Source organism: Schistocerca cancellata, chromosome 11 (genome assembly GCF_023864275.1).
Source record: "Schistocerca cancellata isolate TAMUIC-IGC-003103 chromosome 11, iqSchCanc2.1, whole genome shotgun sequence".
NCBI lineage: Eukaryota > Metazoa > Arthropoda > Insecta > Orthoptera > Acrididae > Schistocerca > Schistocerca cancellata.
In genome coordinates this window covers 82,044,823-82,053,762 of record NC_064636.1, presented here as the reverse complement: position 1 = coordinate 82,053,762, position 8,940 = coordinate 82,044,823, and the positions used below count along the sequence as shown (strand labels likewise).

General features: G+C 39.2%; 1 long non-coding RNA gene across 1 annotated transcript in view; it reads left to right on the top strand.

The window, feature by feature from the left end:
* Positions 1-920: 920 nt before the first annotated feature.
* LOC126108731 (uncharacterized) overlaps positions 921-8,940 on the top strand; it is a 67,673-nt gene continuing 59,653 nt past the window's right edge. Inside the window, exon 1 of the long non-coding RNA XR_007523613.1 lies at positions 921-1,094. This is a non-coding gene — a long non-coding RNA (uncharacterized LOC126108731). The remainder of the gene's footprint in view (positions 1,095-8,940) is intronic.

Here is an 8,940-nt window from a genome sequence, read left to right as displayed (position 1 = left end):
TTTGTGGTGGTGGTGGTGGTGGTGGTGGTGGTGGTGGTGGTTAAATCAGTTACAAGGAAGGGAAAAGTGGCTCTTCTAACCCGCCATCTCATTTAGATGAGTATTGGTGTTGGCAGTGTGTCCCTGGATATTATTGTATTTTTCGTGTTTTTCTGAGGGCGGTGGGTAAGATGTACAGGCTGAGGGTGGGTGGTTGAGGGCATTTGGTATGTGGGGGCGGATTGTGGGTAATGGTTGTGGATTTAGGTGGGTGGGTGGGGAGGGGGATTGTTTTATGATTATGTTGGAGAGGAAGGTTTTTTGTAATGCGTGATTGGGTTTAGTTTATTTTGTGGTTTTTATTTGTTGCTGATTTTTTTTTTTTTTTTAGGGGTGTGAGGGGTTGGGGGGGGGGACTTGGGGTTGGTAGGGTTGCAGCATGTGGTCATTAGAGTAAATGCTAAATGTTCATATATAGAGCACATTAGAAGCCAACATTCTGCGAGCTAAAGATCATGAAGGCAATAAACTTCTGTACTACTGTACATTGTACCAAGCAGCAGTTGGCAGAAGTAAAATTTTGAGGAAATATGTTACACTCTACAAGAAACAATACATATTTATACGTGATACTAAGGATTTAGCTTATAGTTGTTAGTATGTAGGTAACAAATTATTCAACAAAATACCACTATTTACTGAGCATGCTATTAAACATAATGTGCTTGGCTCGTTGCCTGCCCATTCTGCAATGTGAAGGGAAAATGATTAAATGTAATTGCAGTACTTAACCTACTCTTCTTTTACATAGGGTAATATAACATTTATTGACATTATCTGTTGGTGCAATGGCACCATTTGCCCTAATGGCTTAGTAATAAAATTATTACTTTTAAATCTTCAGGTATGTCACATGGAGCACTTGACTAAACAAACTTTGTTCTCGGCTAGAGTTTGAAGCAAGCTATTGAACTGTTCACCATTCCTCTGGCTTACAGAACCACCCACTGTAACTGTTTTGAAGCCATAGTAGCTTGCACCATTCTCCCAGAGGTGGACTTGGGGATGTATTTGGGGGAGGAGTGAAACAGTCTGTCAGAACTAGTCATACAGCGGTAAGTAAAAATTGTTGGATGTTTGCTTTGCGACTGCCAAGTAACTCTCGTGTTTTTTTATTGCATGCTATATCTAATTTGTTCAATCTTTAATCAGTGCCTACTATATTGGTTACACATTTACCATTTGCATTGGTAGCTTACTAGTTACTTCCATGTTATACATGATGTATTCACATTGTGATACGGATTGTCAGCTGAACAGCAGATTGCATGGCAGAAGTCCAGTGACACTGTACCTGTCCCTTACTTTGCATGCTGCAGTTCATATTTGTGCAATGAACAATCGTCAGCGAACATGACAAACAGTGAGTGGGACTGTCACATTCCAACCAAACCTCGGCCTCGGGCTTTGCCACAGGTCACTTTGTCATCACATCTAGTTTTCTTCCTGTTGTTCACACTGAAAACAAACACAGTTGTTCAGTTACAATCACTTATTTTGCAGTTGCTGACTGCATTGTCCAACAGAAGAGCCAGGACATTAACTACATTTAGCCTCTTGCCTAGATAATTTAAAACATGTATGAAGTAGTGCAAGTTATACTTTCATTCTACTGTTGTAGTTGTGAATATTGCTGTCACTTTCACAATGAAGTGAATTTTTGGAGACTTAATCAGTGAATGAATGCAATTTGAGCCTTTCGTTGACGTCCCTTATTTCTTAGAGATGCCCACAACACAGAATATTCTCCCCCAGAACATTAGCGAATGAATGACTCTGTCCCCCAGAGTTGGCCAGTTCTGACATTTCATCAATATTTGAACCCAAGAACGTGGAGATTTCTACCCGATTTATTATATTCTGTTGGCATGCTAACATTAATAGGTGATGAGCTTCGTTTGCAATGCCAAACTGGATGATTTATGTTTCTCAAAGTTTGCAGCAATTAGATTTGTCTAAAACCACGTGCTTCGTTTGGTTTGAATTGATTGATTATTTTGTTTTGATCTGATAAGTGCCATTCTCTTTGTTATAGGTGTTTATGTCACTCTAAGCTGAAAATGCATTATTGTACTGTGTCGTGCATTGTTTGTCGGATTCTGATAATGAGTGTTTACGACCTGTCGCCGCTCACGGCATGGCTTGCTGTTGCGCGCGTTACCGCGGCTTACAATAAAAAAGAGAGGAATTGTCTCATGAGCAAAACAATGGCAAGAGACTGCTATTTGTTGTTACTTACACTGCTGCTTTCTTTGATAATGATCAACAAGAACCAAATAATAGACTGTGTATGATAGAAGATGTTCTGAACGAGAGTTTGGCAAAAATTTTTCTCTGTTTGAAAATCTTTGCAGACGCCTCTTTAGTACATTACATTCTGCACAAAAATGAGTCATCTTAGATTTAAAAATCTACTGACGCTGGCTGAGATAAACGAAACGGTGGAATTTTGGGAGAGTCCACTTGAAGGGAAGTAACCCACGCAGGTGAACAATCATACAGTACTGCAGAGAGACTTTTTGAACACCCCATATAATAATCTCATATATGTATAAGGAGGGTAGTGTTAATATTTCAAGTTTTCTAAATAATAGTCGACATGGTTCTTTGTGATTTGCAGTGCACATATTTTGAATGATTTTTTTCTGTACTTTTAGTATCTGCACTGTGTTTGTAGAGTTACCCCCCCCCCCCCCCCAAAAAAAAAAAAAAAAAAAAAAAAAAAAAAAAAAAAAAAATAATAATACCACACCTAATAATGGATTCGAAGTAGCTTGTATATGCTACTTTTCGGGTGTTCATGTCAGTTGCAGTTGAAAATATTTGCATTGAAAATTCAAAGCTGCTCAGTTTGTTTGCTAGTTATTCAATGTGTGCCTGCCAGCTCAAATTTTTATCTACATTGAAACCTAAGAATTTGACTTGAGTCGTGGTTGGTGTACAGTCTTAATCTGCTCACATTTTGACAGTTTCGTTTTGAACTGCGTCATTTGGGTCTTAAATATGTTTAGATTCAACCCATTTAGCTGAAACCAAGTTTCTAAGGTGCTGAGGGTACTGATCACAAATTTGGGATTTTTTCTGAATCCTGATCTTCATCTAAGGCAGAAGTATCATCTGCGAACAGAACAGATGGGGACCTGATATTTAATAGTAAGTCATTAACATAGAAGAGAAATAGGACTGGGTCTAATATGGAGACTTGAGAAAAACCCTGAGATATTATTTTCCAATGAGAAATATAATATGCGCCATTTGAAGAGATGCTAAATCTTTGCTTTCTGTTTGATAAGTAGGATTTAAGCCATTGTAGGGTGCTGCCGCTAATGCCATACTTCATACTTTTCAAGTCTGTAAACAAGCAATGCATGGTTTACTTATGTAACTTTCCTGCCTGTTGTTTTTAGAGGACCTAGACATCATGAGGGCCCAAAAAGATGGAATTCTTTATTTAACAAAATTTCTTTGACCCTTCCTGAGTCTAAAAATATATGCTTTATGTATAATACCTCACTGCTTTCATATTTAAATGCCTTTGTGAAGCAGATGTGACACTTCAATGACTAGCCGTCACTCTACTATGAAACACACAACATTGCTTACAATGTCTCATTGTTTAATTTTGGCGCAGTGTTTCCATAGCAACTCATTTGTGTAATATCCTTGAACATATTGAATATGAGCCAGGATTTATTGGAATCAGTTTCTGTTTATACAAATAGGTTACTTGGATTTACTTGTGTTTTTCTTGTGCATTGGTGTTGGCAAGTCAGCTTTTTAGATTTCTGTACTCGACACCATATGTCTTGATGATGGAGTAACGAGCAGATTGAAAACCACGAGCAGAATAGATGTAAAAACTGGGAACATGTGAAAAGTGGACAGGCAACATGTTGCTGGAGCTGAAAAAGCTGAAGAAGTGTGACAAAGCGGGCCAGAATAAAAAAAGAAAGAAAACTAAATAAGATAAAAAAGGATGGCCAGAATCAAGATTGTAGACCTGGAATGTTTTGACTTGTTATCGTTGAGTAGATCTACATCTACAAGGATACTCTGCAAATCACATTTAAGTGCCTGGCAGAGGGTTCATTGAACCACCTTCACAATTCTGTTGTTCCAATCTCGTATAGCGTGTGGAAAAACCGAACACCTATATCTTTCCATATGAGCTCTGATTTCCCTTATGTTATTGTGGTGATTGTTTCTCCACATGTTGGTCGGTACCAACAAAATACTTTCACATTCGGAAAAGAAAGTTGGCATCTGGAATTACGTGAGAAGATTCCATCGCAATGAAAAGCACCTTTCTTTTAATGATGTCCAGCCCAAATCATGTTTCATTTCAGTAACTCTCTCTCTCCCGTATTTCACGATAATACAAAACATGCTGCCCTTCCTTGAACTTTTTCAATGTACTGTATCAGTCCTATCAGGTAAGGATCCTCTCCTTAGTAGATCTGTGACATTTTCCAAGTGTCCTGCCAATAAAATGCAGCCTTGGGTTAGCCTTCTCCACAACATTTTCTTTGCGTTCCTTCCAATTCAAGTTGTTCATAATTGTAATTCCCAGGTATTTAGTTGAATTTAAGGCCTTTAGATTTGACTTATTTATCGTGTAACTGAAGTTTAACAAATTCTTTTTAGCAGTCATGTGGATGACCTCACACTTTTCGTTATTTATGGTCAACTGTCAAAATTTGCATAATTCAGACGTCTTTTCTAGATAGTTTTGCAATTTGTTTTGATCTTCTGATGACTTTATTAGTTGATAAATGACAGTGTCATCTGCAAAACAATGGAAGACGGCTGTTCAGATTGTCTCCAAAATTGTTAATATAGATAAGGAACAGCAAAGGGCCTACAACACTACCTTGGGGAATGCCAGGAATCACTTCTGTTTTACTCGATGACTTTCCGTCAATTACTATGAACTGTGATCCCTCTGACAGGAAGTCACGAATCCAATCACATAATTGAGATGATGTTCCATAAGCACACAATTTCACTATAAGCTGCTTGTGTGGTACAGCGTCAAAAGCATTCTGGAAATCCGGAAATACAGAATCGATCTGAAATCCCTTGTCAATAGCACTGAACACTTCGTGAGAGTAAAGACTAGTTGTTTAACAAGAACGATGTTTTCTAAACCCATGTTGAGTGTGTGTTAATAGACTGTTTTCTTCAAGATAATTCATAATGTTTGAACACAGTATATGTTCTAGAATCCTGCTGCTTATTGATGTTAATGATACGGGCCTGTAATTAAGTGGATTACTCCTACTACCTTTCTTGAATATTGGTGTGACCTGTACAACTTTCCAGTCTTTGGGTACGGATCTTTCATCGAGCAAACGGTTGTATATGTTTGTTAAATATGGAGCTAATCATCAGCATACTCTGGAAAGGAATCTAATTGGTATACAGTCTGGACCAGAAGACTTGCTTTTATTAAGTGATTTAAGTTGCTTCACTACTCCGAGGATATTTACTTCTATGTTACTCATGTCAACAGCTGTTCTCGATTTGAATTCTGGAATATTTACTTTGCCTTCTTTTGTGAAGGCATTTCGGAAGGCTGTGTTTAGTAACTCTGCTTTGCCAGCACTGTCTTCGATAGTATCTCCATTGCTATCACACAGAGAAGGCATCAATTGTTTCTTGCCGCTAACATACTTCACATACAACCAAAATTTCTTTGGATTTTCTGCCAGGGTTCGAGACAGTTTCATTTTGCAAACTGTTATAAGCATCTCAATTGACATCCGGCTTAATTTCGAGCTTCTGTAAAGGATCGCCAGTCTTGGGGACTTTGTGTCTGTTTAAATTTGGCATGTTTGTTTTGTTGTTCCTGCAACAATGTTAAAACCTGTTTTGTGTACCAAGGAGGAGGAGGATCAGTTCTGTCATTTGTTAATTTACTTGGTATAAATCTCTCAATTGCTGCCAATACTATTTCTTTGAATTCAAGCCATATCTGGTCTGTACTTCCAGTGTTAATTTTGAAGGAGTAAAGATGATCTCTCAGGAAGGCATCAAGTGAATTTTTATCTGCTTTTTTGAATAGGTATCTTTTTCATTTATTTTTGGAGGATTTGAGGGTTACAATATTCAATCTCGCTATGGCAACCCTGTGTTCACTAGTCCCTGTATCCATTTTGATGCCCGTTAATAACTCAGAATTTTTTGTTGCTAAGAGGTCAAGTGTGTTTTCACAACCATTTACTGTTCGTGTGGGCTCATGAACTAACTGCTCTGATATAATTTTCAGAGAATGTGTTTAGCACAATTTCGAATGATGTTTTGTGTACTGCTGGAATTAAACATGTATTTTTGCCAACATCTTGAGGGTAAATTAGTCACCACCAACTATTATCGTATGGGCCGGGTATGTGTTTGATTTCAAACTCAAGTTTTCTTTCAACCTTTCAGCAACTGTATCATCTGATTTGAGAGGTCTGTAAAAGGATCCAATTATTATTTTATTCCGGTTGCCAACAATGACCTCTGCCCATACTAACTCATAGGAACTATCTACTTAGATTTCGCGACAAGATAAACTACTTCCAACAGCAACGAACACGCCACTGCCAACCGTGTTTAGCCTATCCTTTCGGAACATCTTTAGATTCTTCGCAAAAATTTCGGCTGAGCTTTCAGCGTCTATGATGATTTGAGCATCAGTGCTTTCTATTAACGCTTAGAGCTCTGGTACTTTCCCAACATGGCTATGACAGTTTACAGCTGTTACACCGCTGGTTCCTGTATCTACGTTCTTCCTATGTTCGGCCTGCACCCTTTGTGACCGAAGCCCTTTTTGTGTTTTCCAGAGACCCTCTGACCTAAAAAAACTACTCAGTCCACATCCCACAGTCCCTGCTACCCATGTAGCTGCCTCCTGCGTATAGTGGACACCTGACCTATTCAACGGAACCCGAAACACAATGACCCTTTGGCGCAAGTTGAGGAATTGCAGCCTACATGGTCACAGAACTGTGAGCCTCTTGATTCAGGCCCTCCACACGCCTCTGTATCAGAGGTCCGCAATCGGACCTGTCGACTATGCTGCAAATGGTTAGCTCTGCTTTCATCTTGCAAGCAAGACTGGCAGCCTTTACCACTTCTGTTAGCTGCTCAAAACCAGATATATTCTGATCCAAAGTGACACACATCATTGGTACCATCGTGAGCGGCCACCTGCAGTTGGCTTCACCCTGTACCCTTCATGGCATCTGGGAGCACCTGTTCCACATCTGGAATGACTCCACCCTGTACGCACACAGAGTGCACGTTGAGTTTCTTTCCCTTCTTGGCAGTTGTGTGCCTGAGGGGCCCCATAACGCGCCTGACGTTGCAGCTCCCAACTATCAATAATCCCACCTTCTGTGAATGTCCGGATCTTGCAGGCTGAGAGGTTTCCTCTGAAACAGGACAGGTGACGGCATCTGGCTCAGAGACAGTGTCAGCCGCAGCAACATGAGGAACGTATTTGTCAGACAAACCAGGGAGGGAAATAAAGACATGCAAATCTTTAGTTTGGGTTTCCCATAGTCAATGGTTTTGCACAATTAGGTATCATTATCTCATCCAAAATTAAAGTACAAAAACAAAATTTTGCACAAATAATAATATACTGCTTGTCTACATAGGAAACCACATTAGTCACCCGTGTATTAAATATTTTACACTGGCGCGTGTCGTATGTTCTTAAATTATTAGGAGAAAAAATAGACTTTTAAAAAACATGTTTCTAAAATACACAAAACAACAAATTGGTAAATATTCCTGGTTTACTGTTTTAACAACTTACTAATTAAAAGAATAAAATATGTTTTGATCTTTTATTTTGAATAGTGTGGAAGCACAGTGTATCTAAAATAACAATAATTACACACAATTCAGTATGTAAGATAAACATCAATGTTCACATCACTAAGTAATCCAAAGTTCTTAAATATACTAAATATAACAATGCAAACAATCAGTTATTGACAAAATTATTTAATTGGTTAGATAAAAAATCTATTAACTGAGTGGCGGCAGAACACACACATCAGACGGTTGTAATTGGTAAGCTTTTGGAGCCATTGGCTCCTTCAGGCAGAACGGTTGAAGGGGAAGGAAGAAGGGTGAAGAGAGAGGACTGGAGAGGTCTAGGAGAAGGGGTAGATTTCAGGAAAGTCACCCAGAACCGCGGGCAGGATGAGTAGTTTTTGCTTCTCATCCTGTACGGACAGTCTCTATTAACCTGTGGTTCTGGCTGACGTTCCTGAAATCAACCCCTTTTCCTAGACCTCTCCAGTCCTTTCCCTTCACCCCTCTTCCTTTCCCCTCAAACCTTCTTCCTGAAAGAGGAGCCACTGGCTCCAAAAGCTTGCCAATTACACCTGTCTTTTGTGTGTGTTTTCTGCTGCCACTTTACAGTGTACTCAGTTTTTCATTAAAGTTGCATTCCAATATGTAATAAGGTTTTTGAGTTATTAAATTTCAAAGTACTATGAAAAACTACAGGCCATGCTGTCCAGGTCCCTTTACATTGGAACTTAACCAGGCAAGTGCTGAACCATGTGTTTCATGCAAGTTGAACTTCTTTATAACAGTGATACCATTGGCACCATCAAATGCCTTAGATAGTTCACAGAAGATCCAGAACTGGTGATATTCATGATTTTAAAATTGTAATTGACTGAATATTCCATTACTAGAGTCCGGGCAGGATATTATACGATTTGTGCTGATGAATTTTTGTCTGAAGTGCTGGGAAAGTTCATTTGTTTGTTCAGAAGGCGAGGCCACCTCAGTCCACTGCTGTCTGCATCTTGTGCTCGTCTGGTGGTGATACTGCTACACGCGGCATGGCGACCCATTCTCCAAGCACCGTAGTTGCGGAAAGAGTTCTGTATG